Here is a 16,877-nt window from a genome sequence, read left to right on the forward strand (position 1 = left end):
GATGACCTAGGATGTTAAGTCCCATAGTGCTCAGAGCCAATTGAACCAGTTTTTTCTAACGCCTCAAACACTCTGTTCCACATTTGCAACAGGGTGGTGTTGAAGTGATGTTCTAGAGTGGCGCTTTGTGGGGTCACCGTACACCTCTCGTGGTTTTTTAGGGCAATATCACTGCTTTTCGGTACAGGAACGAGATTCTACAACCAATAGTGGGACCGTATCGCCAAAATTATGGTAACAATTCCATCTTAGTAGATGACACCTCGCGTGCTTGTCGTGCTGTTCGCTTGAGCACGTCCCTTCAGCATGCCAAGGTCACCAGAATCGAATGGCCTGCCTGTTCCCCGGACATGAACCCGACGCACATGCATGCGATAGACTCAAATGAGCTGTTTTTGGACGTCGAGAACGACCACGTTCTCTGCACGACTTATGCAGAATAGCGATTTAAGAGTGGGACAGCAGTTTTGACCAGGGCTGGCTTGACGATCTCGTCGATCGTGTGGCACGACAGATCCAAGTCTGTAAGGAACGTTCCACCATGTTCTATGTTCTGACGCTGCGCAGGAGTACTGCGAAAAATTCTCCACGGGAAACGATTCTGTCATAACAGAAATGTTCTTCCTTTGTTTCTGTTCTATTTTTGGTGATTTGGACACATTGCATGCTTCAGAGCCAGATTTTGTTTTCTGGGCCGTGAATTTCGAAATAAAGAGGCAATTCAAAACTTTTATTGATTTGTGTGTAAATTGTAGTTGTTTATTGGATTGACACACGTGTTGCAGTAGTTATTCGGAGATAATGTGGCTTGCTCAGGTCAGACTAGCGTGGAGAGCTGCATCAAACCAGTTTTCAGACAAGAGCACAACAGTCGCAAGTGTGAGGGTAGAAGTTTGCCCCCTAGCAGTAGGTGCGTGGAGTGTCCAATAGCTGACGCTCGCATGCCTGAAACCCACGTCTGGCAGACATCTGACGCGCCAGAATCGTGGCCGTGGAGGCAGGGGGTCACACCTCAGTTGAGGCGGAGTGGCAGACTTCGCTCCGTGGAGCGTGCACGGCGCTACGGCTTTCCTTTCGACAGTACGGGCGCATTGTTCCCGGGGATCAATATGTATGAAAATCAGCCGGCTGCGTGACCTGCACGAGGCCGAGGGTCGCCGGGGTGAGGTAGGCGCGTGCCTCATCTCTCGTTATGTACCGAGCTCCGCATTGTTCTCAGTGGAATGGGTGCCCAGCCTACCAGTCACCAGGGGAGCACCACAAGTTTTCATTCAGGAGTGAAATAACCGTTGCTCGAACGTTTGTATCACTGGTCGGAGGGAGGACTCGATTATGGATCGATACTGCTGGCGTCAATCTGTTGTACAATTGTGAAACATGTTTATCCTCTCGGATTATGATGTTTCTGGATTATGAAAATCTCCTGTACGAAAATCAACATCAGCTCCGTAAGCAGGGATCTTGCGAAATACAATTCGCTCTGTTTGACCACGAAATCCAGGCGATGGCGCCCAGATTGATATTGTGCTGCATGCTTCTGGAAGGCATCCAGTTCACATTCAAAATGTCGTTCAGTGTCTACCGACTCCCGGACGAGACTTGTGAATGAATTTATGGCTCTTTGAGAGACAGAACTTAATACGTTGCTGTTGAAGGACATGAAGGTAATTTCCGAAGAACCCCAAGAGATCGGGTGATGCTGAGGGAATTAGATTAGGAAATGAGACACTTCAAGTACTAAAGGAGTTTTGCTATTTAGGGAGTAAAATAACCGATGATGGTCGAAGTAGAGAGGATATAAAATGTAGACTGGCAATGGCAAGGAAGGCGTTTCTCAAGAAGAGGAATTTGTTAACATCGAGTATAGATTTAAGTGTCAGGAAGTCGTTTCTGAAAGTATTTGTATGGAGTGTAGCCATGTATGGAAGTGAAACATGGACGATAACTAGTTTGGACAAGAAGAGAATAGAAGCTTTCGAAATGTGGTGCTACAGAAGAATGCTGAAGATAAGGTGGGTAGATCACGTAACTAATGAGGAGGTATTGAATAGGATTGGGGAGAAGAGAAGTTTGTGGCACAACTTGACTAGAAGAAGGGTTCGGTTGGTAGGACATGTTTTGAGGCATCAAGGGATGACAAATTTAGCATTGGAGGGCAGCGTGGAGGGCAAAAATCGTAGAGGGAGACCAAGAGATGAATACACTAAGCAGATTCAGAAGGATGTAGGTTGCAGTAGATACTGGGAGATGAAGAAGCTTGCACAGGATAGAGTAGCATGGAGAGCTGCATCAAAGCAGTCTCAGGACTGAAGACCACAACAAAACAACTGTTTACCGTATATACCAATGATCTAGTGAACAGCGCAGTAAGCTCTTAGCGGAAAGAAATCTACAGATGCAAAAGTAATATCAGGAGCACCACAATCATCTTATTTTTTTTAAAAATCGTCCGTCTTGACGCGTCCCGCTAAGAATTCCTCTCCTACGCCAGCCTTTTCATCTCAGGACAGCACTTGCGTCTGCCAGAATTCTGGAAGTGGCGTGCTGAAGCGTGCACCTATTCAAACGGCTACAAGTGCTCAATTATTTGCTCGATGTATTCAACTCTCTGTCTTCCCTTGCAGACTTTCCGCTTTGCAGTTATCTCTAGCACCGTGGACGTTATTCCCTGATGCTTTACCACATCTCTTATGATCCTGTCCCTTCTTCTTGTCGTGTTTTCCACACGCCCCTTCCTTGGCCGATTCTACAGAGAAACTCATCGTTCCTTATCTTATCAGTCCACCCGATTTTAGATAGAGTGCTCATACTAACATTCGTGAATATTTCTTTTAGATCTCTTGGCACAGTTCTATGGGAGTTGAAGTTCTGGCGGATCATGTAATTAACTGCTGGTAGGATGTTACAGACGCGCATAGCCTTCTCTGTGGTTTCGTTCTTCATCTTCGTGCCGGCGCTTGTCGTTACGCCGAAACACGTGTCGACCCATTTTGCATTCCATATTGACAAAATAACTCACGGTATATGCGTACATCTGTAGATAAGCTGACTAGGTCACATAAAAAGTCATACAGCAGATGAAAAATAACGTTACTGATCACGTAGTACGCATGACGCGTTTTCGAATTATTTACATTTTCAGAAATCCAAGTGCAAAGGTAGTACAAGGACAAGAGCGTTACCACTTGTGTAGGTAAAATAACATAAGAGACTCTTTTACGTACACAACTGATAACGCCCTTGTTCTCGCCCTGCCTGTGCACTTGGATTTATCAAGACGGAAATGTTTCCGGAACCCTTCATGCATGCTTTGTGATCAATAAAGTCAATCTTCACCTGCTATATAACTTTTTATGCGACCTAGCCAACTTAACTATAGATGTACGCGAATTACTAGAATGATCACCAGCCACCTACGTGACTTTACGTCACACCTTTAACATGCAGACAGTACCACGAAAACATTCCTCAGACCATAACGCTCCCTTCTCCGGCCTGGACCCATCCAACGATTGTTGAAGGGTGTTTTCCATCTATTAAAATGGCTCAAATGGCTCTAAGCACTATGGGACTTAACATTTGAGGTCATCAGTCCCCTACTTAAACCTAACGAACCTAAGAACATCACACACATTCATGCCCGAGGCAGGATTCGAACCTGCGTCCGTAGAGGCAGCGCGATTCCTGACTGAAGCACCTAGAACCGCTCGGCCACAGCGGCCGGCGCCATCTATTAGATGGAGCACAAAACGTCTTTAACCTGAAAGGCTACCTGTCGCCACTAACAAGGGAACCTCCCCATCGCACCCCCGTCAGATTTAGTTATAAGTTGGCACAGTGGATAGGCCTTGAAAAACTGAACACAGATCAATCGAGAAGACAGGAAGAAGTTGTGTGGAACTATGAAAAAAAAAGCAAAATATACAAACTGAGTATTCCATGTGCAAGATAGGCAACATCAAGGATGGTGTGAGCTCAGGAGCGCCGTGGTCTCGTGATTAGCGTGAGCAGCTGCGAAACGAGAGGTCCTTGGTTCAAGTCTTCCCTCGAGTGAAAATTGTAATTTTTTATTTTCAGTCAATTATCAAAGTTCAGGCACTCACACATAATCAACTTCGCTCTCCAAAATTCCATGATATGTTCAGATTTGCTTGGACATATGCAGGATTTGACGGTCTACACACGGAAAAATTTGAAAACGTTAAAAACATGTGTTTTGACAGAGCACAGGGAAAACTGTGCGACTGTGAAACTGTTGCATTCAATTGTTGCAGTTTATGTGACAAACTCTTATGTTTTCATCATTTTTTTGGGAGTGATTATCACATCCACAAGAAAACCTAAATCGGACAAGGTAGAAGAATCTTTTTACCCGTTCGCCAAGTGTACAAGTTAGGCGGGTCGACAACATATTCCTGTCATGTGACGCACATGCCGTCACCAGTGTCGTATAGAATACATCAGATGTGTTTTCCTGTGGAGGAATCGGTTGACCTATGACCTTGCAATCAATTGTTTTCGGTTCCCATTGGAGAGGCACGTCCTCTCGTCTACTAATCGCACGGTTTTGCGGTGCGGTCGCAAAACACAGACACTAAACTTATTACAGTGAACAGAGACGTCAATGAACGAACGCACAGATCATAACTTTGCGAAAATAAGGAAAGTAAACTTTTCACTCGAGGGAAGACTTGAACCAAGAACCTCTCTTTCCGCAGCTGCTCACGCTAACCACGGGACCACGGCGCTACTGCGCTCACATTATCCTTGATGTTGCTTACCTTGCGCATGGACTACTCAGTCTGTATATTTTGCTTATTTTTTTCATAGTTCCACACAACTTCTTCCTGTCTTCTCGATTGACCTGTGTTCAGTTTTTCAAGGCCTATCCACTGTGCCAATTTATAACTAAATCTGATGGGGGTGCGATGGGGAGGTTCCCTTGTAAGTGGACGTCAGGTTGCGGTACTAATGTGCAAATTCCAGACGTCGTCACCTGTGAACGGCAGTCAGCATGGGTGGATGAACCAGGCGCCTGCTGCAGAAGCCCGTACACAGCAACAGTCGTTGAGGTGACACTGTCTGTAGCCTCTTGGTTCATCTGGGCCGTCAGCTGTTCAACAATTCCACTTCTGGTCGCCCGTACAAATGTTCACAGCTGTCGTTCACCCGTAACATCTACGGCCCATGATGCATCACAATTGCCTCGGCGCCGGTTCTCCATAACGCCATTTTGCCATGCACGGTATACTTTAAGCACAGCGCATACGAACAGTTTACAAACTGACCCGTTTCATTATTGCTTCCACCCTGAGCCCGAAATCAAGTGATGATGCCCTTTTGGACTTGAGACAAACCGATCCGTTGCACATAACGACAACGACAGCACTGTTTTTCACGTCCTTCCCCCCCTCCCCCCCCCCCCCCCCCTTGACCCTGCCTGGACACGCATTATACACTCTGCACTGTTAGTGTTGCCACCTTCTATCTGTGAGTTCTTACTGTACGTTGATGTCGAACATAGGCGGTGGTCACATTAATGTGACATCGTTCTTGTGCAACGCAACTAGCTCTTTATTCGCACGAAGTAATGGCCGCTATCGACACGGGATCTCAAGTTGATTCCGTATGTCTAGATTTCCGGAAAACATTTGACACCGTTCCTCACAAGCGACTTCTAATCAAGCTGCGGGCCTAAGGGGTATCGTCTCAGTTGTGCGACTGGATTCGTGATTTCCTGTGAGGAAGGTCGCAGTTCGTTGTAATAGACGGCAAATCGTCGAGTAAAACTGAAGTGATATCAGGTGTTCCCCAAGGAAGCGTCCTGGGACCTCTGCTGTTCCTGCTCTGTATAAATGACCTGGGTGACAATCTGAGCAGTTCTCTTACGTTGTTCGCAGATGATGCTGTAATTTACCGTCTAGTAAGGTCATCCGAAGAGCAGTATCAGTTGCAGAGCGATTTAGAAAAGATTGCTGTATGGTGTGGCAGGTGGCAGTTGACGCTAAATAACGAAAAGTGTGAGGTGATCCACATGAGTTACAAAAGAAATCCGTTGGAATTCGATTACTCGATAAATAGTACAATTCTCAAGGCAACTAAGTACCTGGGTGTTAAAATTACGAACAACTTCAGTTGAAAAGATCACATAGATAATATTGTGGGGAAGGCGAGCCAAAGGTTGCGTTTCATTGGCAGGACACTTAGAAGATGCAACAAGTCCACTAAAGAGACAGCTTACAACACACTCGTTCGTCCGCTGTTAGAATATTGCTGCGCGGTGTGGGATCCTTACCAGGCGGGATTGAAGGAGGACATCGAAAAGGTGCAAAAAAGGGCAGCTCGATTGTATTATCACTTAATAGGGGAGAGAGTGTAGCAGATATGATACGCGAGATGGAAGTCATTAAAGCAAAGACGTTTTTCGTCGCGGCGAGATCTATTTACGAAATTTCAGTCACCAACTTTCTCTTCCGAATGCGAAAATATTTTGTTGAGCCCAACCTACATAGGTAGGAATGATCATCAAAATAAAATAAGAGAAATCAGACCTCGAACAGAAAGGTTTAGGTGTTCGTTTTTCCCGCGCGCTGTTCGGGAGTGGAATGGTAGGGAGATAGTATGATTGTGGTTCGATGAACGCTCTGCCAAGCACTTAAATGTCAATTGAAGAGTAATCATGTAGATGTAGATGTAGTATACTGAAGGAGCGTTGGCACCTACTGCGTCGGCAGCATCGCTTGTGGATGCTTGGCGCACTCCGTCACATGCGCCAAGGTCCCGCACCCAGCGTACGCGCTGGCCAGCGGAGGGTCTCCAGAGGTTACCTCACCTGCAGCAGCCTCCTGGGCAGCCGCCAGGAAGAGGCTGTTGATATTCCAGGCAGCCAGGTAACCGCCGGGCCCCGTCCGGCGGTGGAATGCGGCCTTGCGACACGTCGCGGCACCTCTTACCTGCCGGACACTCTCGCATCTCTTTTAGCGTTTTTTGGGATGCTGAGGAATGATGTCACCGCGTTTGAAACTAACGAACCGACCACACCTCGCCTGACGTAATCGCGTGGCCCGACGGGTTTTTTCATTGACCCTTCTTCCTAGCAAGGCCGCGAGGGTTTACGAGGCTGCTAGCGTCCCCCCTCCCACCCCCTCCCACCCTACCCCTCCTCACCCCCTCCCCTCAACAACAACGTTTCAGCCACCTCAGTTCTTACGAAGGGCGTTTGAAAAATTCGTGCAAAGTGCGAGAAATGGCACCACCCCCGCGTATCGAGGTCATGTTTAGTTAGTAGCATCTTTGAAAAGAACGCACACAAAGTTTCAGGCATATTAGTCTATTTCTTTGTGTTTGGCGTTCGTGTGTATCAAGAAAGTCGAGTGATTGTCAAAAATGGACGAAAAAGAATTTCGTGTGGTGATTAAATATTACTTAATGAAAGGTAAAACGCCTCAGGAGACTAAAGAGAAGCTTGATAAACATTATGGTGACTCTGCACCTTTGGTTAGAACAGTTTATAAAACCTTTTTCAAAATTTTCGGAGTCGCCATATGGGTACAAGTGATGCTGAACGCCCTGTGGAGGTTACGACCCAAGAAATAATTCATAAAATCCATTATATGCTGATGGATGACCTAAGAGTTAAGGTGCGTGAGATTGTTAGTGCTGTGGGTATCTCGAATGAACGGGTACATAATATTTTGCATAAACATTTGGACTTGAGAAAGCAATACGCAAGATGGGTTCGGTGACTGGTCACGCTTGACCAAAAACAGAATCGTGTGAAGTGTTGCAAGGATGGTCTGCAGCTGTTCAGGAAGAATCCGCAGGACTTTAAACATTGTTTCGTTACTTTGGATGAAACATGGATACGTTACTATACTCCTGATATCAAACAATAATGTAAACAATGGGTTACCAAGGGAGAATCTGCACCAAAAAAGGCGAAAGGTTATGGCGACTGTCTCCTGGGATTCGCAAGGGATAATGCTCATCGACTATCTGGAAAAGGGTAAAATTATTACAGTTGCATAATATTCATCGTATTTGGACCGTTTGAAAACCGAGCTGCAAGGAAAATGTCGGTGATTGGACCGCAAAAAAGTCGTTTTCCATCACGACAATGCACCAGCACACACCTCAGCAGTTGTGGTCGCAAAATAGGATTCCAATTCGTTTCACATCCCCCCTATTCCCCCTATTTGTTCACCAAGGAAAAAATGGCTGGCGGTACAAAGATTTTATTCACACGAGGAGGTGATTGCAGCAACTAACAGCTATTTTGCAGACCTGGACAATTCCTATTATTCGGAAGGGATCAACACATTAGAACAGCGTTGAACGAAGTGTATAAGTCTAAAAGGAGACTATGTCGAAAAATAAATAAGATTTACCCCAAACACGTAAGTAGTTTTTATTTTTGCATGGACTTTTCAAACGCCCCTCGTATATGCTTTCTAGAAACACTTAACACAATTATTTGGATATGAGTCATTCCTAATCGATCCAAAATATTCAAGTTTTCAATGGAAGTGCACAAATAACTATAGCCAGTCACATTTATTAATGTTCGCACTCTACATTTCAAAGGACTGATACCTTACAAGCCAAAAGGTGTGCCCCCACCCCACTAGTAAGTGAATCCCACGTCACAGACCGGCATAACAAACACCGGCTACCTAACGAAAAAAGTGAAGCATACAGGAATATGGATGGCGGTTATCACTGAAACAACCTGTTTTCTGTTAAATCGTCTTTTTTTAACGCCAATTTAACGGGGCTATCAAAACCGCTCAAAATAACCACTTTCTGAAATAACCGATTTTCGGTTTTTTATTCCTAACACTTCCTGTAACAAATGAAGAAATCGCACAAAGACTGAAAAATTTTGACGGCCTGAGTTTCCAGATACGTAGGTCGAAAAGTAGTAAGTGGTTGGCTACAGCAAAAAAGTCGCCAGTATTGTCCTACTGATTCTAATTTTTTGAAACTCTGCTCAAAAATCATGTTTTTTTTATACGGACAGTACGAATAATCTGTGTTAAGGGTAAAAACTGGGGTTGAAGAATGTTATTTTTCCCCTTAATTTGTCCATTTTCAACGGCTACAAGTAAATAAAGTCATGTTATGTAGATACATGCAGCAGATCAGCTGCCTCCAATTTTTATCGTAAATTATGAATGAAGTGCTAAGTTTTACGTTTCCTGCTTGTACGAGTATTATGTCGCAAGTTGGTTGTGCCTCCACCTGTTTTTAATCTTTTAAAGCAAATGGAGCATTGCACTTCATTGATTTCACACTTCGTAAAATATTTCCAGCCTAGGGATGGAGCCATTCTGTAATACAACTAATGTCCGACGATGACAGTGAGAAACTACCATACAGATAAGATGAGGCAAGTCTTGCACACTGCATGTACACGGGTACCATCTAATACGACACGCCATAACTGGTACGTTACTGTCTCGGCATGCTGTACTAACTCTTATGCCATGTGTTCGTTGGTCGTTGTACTGTTATTAAAATATCACTGATTGCTTTTCCCATTTTCTATAATAACGCATTACTTCAGAGCAATACAGATGTTACGAATGAAAATTACTCGTTTTTAAAAAAGGTTTATACAAAAAGAAAAATATCGCCTTTGCTGCTACTGCTAATTTACGTTTCTAACAAACAAAAACACTGGTTGTAACTGAGACAAAACAAGTACTGAAAAATGCCGTTTATTCAGAACTAAAATGCCGGTATCGGCTTTAATGGGTCGACTTTTCCCTTCCCTTCTCGGAAGGTATATGATTGAGTGATTACAAAATCGAGTCAAATTTACAAAGATATCTGAATGATGAGAAAACTGGCCGTTGACCAGTAATAACGAAAAGTGTGAGGTCATCCACATGAGTGCTAAACGGTACTCGTTAAACTTTGGTTACACGATAAATCAGTCTCCTCTAAAAGCCGTAAATTCAACTAAATACCTAGGCATTACAATTACGAACAACTTAAATTGGAAGGAACACATAGAAAATGTTGTGGGAAAGGCTAACCAAAGACTGCGTTTTATTGGCAGGACACTTAGAAAATGAGACCTACTAAGGAGACTGCGTACACTACGCTTGTCCGTCCTCTTTTAGAATACTGCTGCACGGTGTGGGATCCTTACCAGATAGGACTGACGGAGTACATCGAAAAAGTTCAAAGAAAGGCAGCACGTTTTGTATTATCGCGAAATATGGGACAGAGTGTCACAGAAATGATACAAGATTTGGGATGGACATCATTAAAAGAAAGGCGTTTTTCGTTTTCGTTGCGACGGAATCTTCTCACGGAATTACAGTCACCAACTTTCTCCTCCGCATGCGAAAATATTTTGTTGACACCTTCCTACATAGGGAGGAACGATCACCACGGTAAAATAAGGGAAATCAGAGCTATACGAGATTGGAGTGATAGAGAAATGTGAAGGTGGTTTGATGAACCCTCTGCCAGGCACTTGAATGTGATTTGCAGAGTATCCACGCAGATGTAGATGTAGATCTTGGGAGTATGAGTCCATTTATCAGCATGATGTTGCACCCATTCTGGCTTGGATGCATGCACGGATTCGTTTGGGGAATAGTCTTACAACCCTTGTACACTCTCCTAGGTAATCTGGCCCGCAGCTGTTGTAAATGGACGTGGGTATCATGTGTACTCGCACCGGGACGGAGTTGGGTCGGAGTGGGTCCGACATGTGTTCTGTCGGTGACAGTTCTGGGAATCTTGAGGGCCACAGGAGTACCTTTTCTTGCAGACAGTTCTTGAAGACATTTGCCATGTGTCGATGAGTATCTCCCTCCACGATACTGTCGCATTACAGATAACGCACGAGGACGCAGGATGTCCGCGACGTAACGTGTTCCCTAGCCGCTACCAGCCGTGAATCATGCCCGATAGCTCTCCACACCATGACGCTACGAGCAACCCCGCTGTGCCTCTCCAAAACATTAGAACAGGAACTCTCCCCAGGTTTCCGCCTTACTCACCGGCGATGGTCATTCGGGGCAGTGCAGTACCGTGATTCATCGATGAACACAGTGTAATGACATTCAGCAGCAGTTCACGCTTCTCGGTGACGTGACCATTCAGATTGCAAATGGCTGTGTTGTATTGTTAAAGGCAGCCTACGCATGGGACGTTAGTACCCTAGTACAGCTGCTAGTAGCCTCCATCCAGTGGTTCAGTATGACACATAATGTTCCAGGAAGTGCATTACTTGTTTTCGGATGTCAGATCCAGACGTGAAGGGGCTACAATCTGCCTGGTGCACAACACTGCTATCCTCCCTTGTGGTGGTCGGACGTGGTCGACCGAAACTTTGACGATGTTTAAGCCTGCCCTAGGGCGTCCTCATGCAGCCAAACATTGGATCACTGCCACATCTGAAGACTCTATAGATCTACATATTGCAGGATTCGACCAGCCATCCATGTGGTGAACCATACTGAAGCCCCTTTCAAAGATTGTTAGGTACTGATAACACTGTATCACAAGACTACGCCGCATCTTCATTTCGTTGACAGTGACCATTCAACACCCGATGCAATTGAGAACATCATCAGACACTAACAATGCAATCTATTGGCCTTTCTACCTGTCACCGCGAAATGCGGTTCCAATCATGAACATACACTATGTGATCAAAAGTATCCGAACAACCCAAAAAAACAAACATTTTTCGTATTACGTGCATTTTACTGCCACCTACTGCCAGGTACTCCAGTACCTCAGTACTTCCATCGTGAGAGAGCTCCGCGGTACTCACGAACTTCGAGCGTGGTCACGTGATTGGATGTCACTTGTGTTGTACGTCTTTACGCGAGATTTGCACACTCCTAAACATCCCTATGTCCACTGTTTCCGATGTGGTAGTGAAGTGGAAACGAGAAGGGACACGTACAGTACAAAAGCGGACAGATCGTCCTCGTCTGTTGACTGACAGAGACTATAGACAGTTGAAGACGGTCGCAATGTGTAATAGGGTAGACATCTATCCAGACCATGACACAGAAACTCCAAACTGCGTCAGAATCCACTGCCATCACTATGACAGTTTGGCGGGGGGTGAGAAAACTTGGATTTCATGCTCGAGCGGTTGCTCATAAGCCACACATCACGCCGGTAAATGCCAAACGACGCCTCGCTTGGTGTAAGGATCATAAGCATCGGACGATTGAACAGTGGAAAAACGTTGTGTGGAGTGACGAATCACGGTACACAATGTGGCGATCCAATGGCAGGGCGTGGGTATGGCGAATGCCTGGTGAACGTCATCTGTCAGCGTGTGTAGTGCCAACTGTAAAATTCGGAGGCGCTGGTGTTATGGTGTGGTCGTGTTTTTCATGGAGAGGGCTTGCACCCCTTGTTGTTTTGCGTGGCACTATCACAGCACAGGCTTACATTGATGTTTTAAGCACCTTCTTGCTTCCCACTGTTGAAGAGGAATTCGAAGATGGCGATTGCATCTTTCAACGCGATCGTCACCCTGTTCATAATGCACGGCCTGTGGCGGAGTGGTTACACGACAATTACATCCCTGTAATGGACTGGCCTGCACAGAGTCCTGACTTGAATCCTATAGACCACCTTTGGGATGTTTTGGAACACCGACTTCCTGGCAGGCCTCACCGACCGACTTCGATATCTCTCGTCAGTGCAGCAATCCGTGAAGAATGGTCTGCCATTCCCCAAGAAACCTTCCAGCACCTGACTGAACGCATGCCTGCCACGGTGGAAGCTGTCATCAAGGCTGAGGGTGTGCCATCACCATATTGAATTCTAGCACACGCGATGGAGGTCGCCACGGACTTGTAATTCATTTTCAGCCACATGTTCGGATACTTTTGATGACACAGTGTATCTGCTGATGGCGTGCGAGTACAAAATTAAGTTGACATCCGACCGTCTCTTCTGGGTACTTCACTTTTCTTATCAGGCAGTGTGTGATTGCACTATTGCCTAACAGTCACATATTCAATGTATGGGAGTATTCATTTGGAGCAATTTGAAGATCAAGGGCCACATAATACTAATCGTACGAAGGACAGATGCCAGGCTGAAATTCATTGGAAGAATCCTCAAAAAATGTAGCCTAGTAAAAGCACGAAGGAAGTAGCTTATAACATCCTCGTTCGACTTTAGTAGTGCTCCGCAGTCTGGAATGCTTACTACGACGGCCTGCTGGAAAACAATGTCAGCGAATTTTTTATTTGAAATCTCTTAAAGCTTTTCAAGTAAAATAAACGTTATTGACATTCTATATCTACTGCCGCTTGAGAGCTCCGAATTGTAGCTTGTAACATGGTGGCATCTAGGTGACTGTGTCGGTGAGTGAGAAACAGCGTACTGTAATCGAGTTTCGAATTTAAAGAGTTCATCCACACACTTTCAGTATGACAGCGTCAGACCACACACGAGCGCTTCGACATATGCAACAATCTGACGCCTTGGGTTCAATGTCATCCTCCATATAGTCCCGACGTCGTCTCATCCGATTTTAATCTTTTTCCAGAATTGAAAGAACGTCTTCGAGGGCTTCACATTGATAGTGATGAAGTGGTGCAACCAGAGATCAGTTTGTGGCTCCGTCGACGTAATCAAACATTCTACAGTGACGATATCTGAAAAATGGTGTTCGTTGCCAGGGTCACTAGGCTGAGAAATAAATATGTACACATAAGGAAGAAAGATGGAGAATGTTACTAACTTTTGTTGTATTTAAAAATCTTTAACAGTTTTCACGTACAAAATTCATAGACATTACTTTTCAGCACGCGCTCGTATATTGGATTGATGGATGAAACAGACAAGATCCAAAGAAGAGCAGTGCATTTCGTCGCAGGATCGTTTAGTATGTGGGAAACTGTCGAGAGGATGCTCAACCGACTCCATGGGCAGGCGTTACAAGAGAGGCGATACGCGTCACGAAGCAGGTTTACTGTTAAAATTCCTACAAGAATCATACAACACATCGGTTTGTCCTATGTATATTTCGAAAGTAGATCATGAAGGCAAGATTACAGAGATTCGAGATCGTACCGAAGCTTACCAGCAATCATTCTTCCTGTGAACCATTCGCGACTGACACAGGACAGGTAGGAGATGACAGTGGAACACGAAGTACCCTATGCCAGACTCAATCAGGTTGCCTGCGGAATATAGAAGTAGATGCAGAAATTTCTTGCCTGTATTACGTTTATTTCTTGTGAACCTCAGTGTACAACTAATTTTGTGTGGTTGTTTCGCCTTAGGTTTCTCTGGACGGACCATTCTGATTTAGTTTCTCTCTTGATTAACTTGCAAAATCCCATTGCTACCGTAAAATGTGGTGAATAGAAATAGTTTTCAACTTTAGAAGAAAAAATCGATAATTTTAAAATGAAATATGAAAATCATCTACATCTAAATTATTACTCTGAAATTTATAATTAAGTACCTGTCAGAGGGTTCAGCGACCCACCTTTAAGCTACTTCTCTACCGTTCCACTCTTGAACAGCACGCGGGAAAAACTAACACTTAAATCTTTCCATGCGAGCTCTGATTTGTACGATTTTATTATGAGGATCATTTCTCCCTATTTAAGTGGGCTCAAACAAAATATTTTCACACTCTGAGGAAACAGTTGGTCAGAGGATTGATGAGAGGGTCCTGTCGCAGCAAAAAACAACGTTGTTTTAATTACTGCCGCCACACTTCGTCTACCCTATACGTGGCACTCTCTCCACTATTTCGCGATAATACAAAACGAGCTACCCTTCTTTGAACTTTTTCGATGTCCTTCGTCAGTCCTATGTAATGCGGATCCCGCACTGCACAGCAGTACTCCAGAAGAGGGCGAACAAGCCTACTATAAGCATTCTGTTTAGTAAACCTGTTACTTCAGTTTACAGCCCTTACATTTGTGTGGCTTATCGTGTAACTGAAATTTAGCGAATTATTTTTAATGCTCATGTGGATAACTTCACAGTTTTCATTATTTAGGATCAATTGCCACTTTCACAGCATACAGATATCTTGTCTAAATCACTTTGCAATTCGTTTCGATCTGATGACATTACATAACTGTAAATGGCAGAATCACCTGCAAACAATCTAAGAGAACTGCTCAGATTGTCTCCTAAATCGTTTAAATCGATCAGAAACTACAGAGGGCCTAGAACACTTCCTTGGAAAAGATATTACTTCCGTTTTACTCGATTATTTTCCCTCAGTTATTACGAACTGGGATCCTTCTGGCAGGAAGCCACGAATTCAGTCACACAACTGAGACGATATTTCATATGCACACAATGTAATCAGAAGTCGCTTATGAAGAATGATGTCAAAAGCTTTCTGAAAATCTAAAAATATGGAATCAATGTGACGTACCCTGTCGATACAACTCATTACTTCGTGAGAATAAAGACCTAGATGTGTTTCACAAGAACGATATTTTCTGAATCGTGCTGGCTATTTGTCAATAAATCGTTTTCTTCGAAGTGATTCACAATGTTCGAACACAGTATACGTTTCAAAATTCTACTTCAAATCGACGTTAGTGGTATGGGTCTGTAATTCAGCGGATTACTCCTATTTCCATTATTGGTAATTCGTGTGACTTGTGCAACTTTCCAGTCCCTCAGTACGGATCTTTCTACGAGCGAACGGTTCTTTATGATTTCTAAGTATGGAGCTACTGTATCAGCATACTCGGAAAGAAACCTGCAACCTGACTGGTCTACAATCTGGACTCAAAGCCTTGCCTTTTTTAAGTGTTTTAAGCTTCTTCGCTGCACCAAGGAGAGCTACGTCTAAGTGCTCAGGTTGGCGGTTATTCTTCATTCGAAATCTCGAATATTTTCTTCGTCTTCTTTTGTGAAGGAATTTCTGAAAACCGCATTTATCAACTCTGGTTTAGTGACGCTGTCATCAATAACATCACCATTTTTATCGCACACTGGAAATATTGGCTGCTTCTTGCGACTGGTGTACTTTATATACGAACAGACTCTTTTGGGTTTCCTGCCAGATTTAGAGACAGTTTTTCCTTGTGGAAACTATTAAAAGCATCTTGTACTGATATTGGCATTAAATTTCAAGCTTCTGTAAAACGTCGCCAACCCTAGGGATTTTGCGTTCTTTTAAATTAGAAATACTTTTTCGTTGCTTCTGCAAGAGTATTTTAACCTGTTTTGTGTACTACGGGAGATCAGTGCCATCTCTTAGTAATTTGTTTGATATGTATCTCTCAACTTTCGTCGATACCAGTTCTTTGAATTTAAACTACATCTGGTCTACGCTTACATAGACTGGAAGGAATGGAGACTGTCTCTTAGGAAGATGTCAAGCGAACTTTTATCTGATTTTATAAATAGATATATTTCGCGTTTAATTTTGGTAGGATTGGACGTTACGGCATTCAGTCTAGCTGTAGCAACCTTGTGGTCACTGTTCCCTGTAGCTGCCATGATGCTCCTTATTTGGTCAAGATTTTTTGTTGTTAAGAGGTCAAGTATGTTTTCGCAACCATTTACACTTCGAGTGGGCTTCTGAACTAGTTGTTCAAAATAATTTTCTGAGAAGGCATTCAGTATGATTTCGAAAGACATTTTATGCCTACCACCGATACTGCACACCTATTTTCGCCAACATATCGAGGGTAGAATGAAGTCACCACCAACAATAACTGGGAATTTGCATTGGTACTCGCAAATAAAGTTCGAAATAAGCGAATTCAGCACCACATCCGATGTTTGTCACAGGGTAAACAAATCATCGATTGACAGTGTCGCCAACTTTGAAATTCATAGTTTCCGTGTTATATTGGTTCTCTATCAACATAGACAAACAAACCTTTGTTTGCTAT

The sequence above is a fragment of the Schistocerca cancellata genome, chromosome 7, assembly GCF_023864275.1.
Source record: "Schistocerca cancellata isolate TAMUIC-IGC-003103 chromosome 7, iqSchCanc2.1, whole genome shotgun sequence".
In the NCBI taxonomy this organism is placed as follows: Eukaryota; Metazoa; Arthropoda; class Insecta; order Orthoptera; family Acrididae; genus Schistocerca; species Schistocerca cancellata.